Here is a 1,607-nt window from a genome sequence, read left to right as displayed (position 1 = left end):
AGACCTCCCAAAAGTCAAGAAACTCCCCCACGTACCTGGATAGGGCAAAAGAAAAAAGAAAAAACAGGGACAAAAGAATAGGGACGGGACCTGCGCCAGTGGGAGGGAGCCCTGAAGGAGGAAAGGTTTCCACACACTAGGAAACCCCTTCGTGGGCGGAGACTGCGGGTGGCGGAGGGGGGAGCTTCAGGGCCACGGAGGAGCGCGCAGCAACAGGGGTGCGGAGGGCAAAGCGGAGAGATTCCCGCACAGAGGATCGGTGCCGACCGGCACTCACCAGCCCGAGAGGCTTGTGTGCTCAACCGCCGGGGCGGGCGGGGCTGGGAGCTGAGGTTCGGGCTTCGGAGGTCGGATCCCAGGGCGAGGACTGGGATTGTCTCGTGAACACAGCCTGAAGGGGCTAGTGCGCCAAGGCTAGCTGGGAGGGAGTCTGGGGGAAAGTCTGGAATTGTGGAAGAGGCAAGAGACATTTTCTTACCTCTTTTTTACCTGGTGTGCAAGGAGAGGGGATTAAGAGCGCCTCTTAAAGGAGCTCCAGAGACGGGCGTGAGCCCCGGCTATCAGCGCCGACCCCAGAGACGGTCCTGAGACGCTAAGGCTGCTGCTGCCGCCACCAAGAAGCCTGTGTGCAAGCACAGGTCACTCTCCACACCTACCCTCCTGGGAGCCTGTGCAGCCCCCCAGTGCCAGGGTCCCCTGATCCAGGGACAACTTCCGCTGGAGAACGCATGGTGCGCCTCAGGTTGGTATAACGTCACACCGGCCTCTGCCTCTGCAGGCTTGCCCCGCATCCATACCCCACCCTCCCCACGGCCTGAGTGAGCCAGAGTCCCCGAAGTGGCTGCTCCTTTAACCCTGTCCTGTCTGAGCGAAGAACAGACGCCCTCAGGCGCCCTACACGCAGAGGCGGGGCCAAATCCAAAGCTGAACCCCAGGAGCCGTGCGAGCAAAGAAGAGAAAGGGAAATCTCTCCCAGTAGCCTGAGAAGCAGAGGATTAAATCTCCACAGGCAAGTTGATATACCCTGAATCTGTGGAATACCTGAATAGACAATGAATCATCCCAAATTGAGGAGGTGGACTTTGGGAGCAACGATATATATATATATTTTTCCCCCTTTTTCTCTTTTTGTGAGTGTGTATGCGAAGGCTTCTGTGTGATTTTGTCTCTATAGCTTTGCTTTTACCATTTCTCCTAGGGTTCTGTCTGTTTTTTGTTTTTTGGTTTTTTTAGTACAGTTTTCAGAACTTATCATTAGTGGATTTGTTTTTTGGTTTGGTTGTTCCCTTGTTTCCCTCTTTTTTTTTAATTACTTTAAAAGTTTTTTTTCTATAATTATTTTTTGTTTTTTATGTTAATAACAATTTTTTAACTTTATTTTATTGTATTTTATCATTTTCTTTATTTATTTTTCTCCCTTTTATTCTGAGCCATGTGGATGTCAGGCTCTTGGTGCTCCAGCCAGGCATCAGGGCTGTGCCACTGAGGTGGGAGAGCCAAGTTCAGGAAACTGGTCCACAAGAGACCTCCCAGCTCCACGTAATGTCAAAGGGTGAAAATCTCCCAGAGATCTCCATCTCAATGCCAAGACCCACCTCCACTCAATG

This window comes from Hyperoodon ampullatus (assembly GCF_949752795.1).
Source record: "Hyperoodon ampullatus genome assembly, chromosome: 1".
Classification (NCBI taxonomy): domain Eukaryota; kingdom Metazoa; phylum Chordata; class Mammalia; order Artiodactyla; family Ziphiidae; genus Hyperoodon; species Hyperoodon ampullatus.
Note: the sequence above shows the minus strand (reverse complement) of the source record.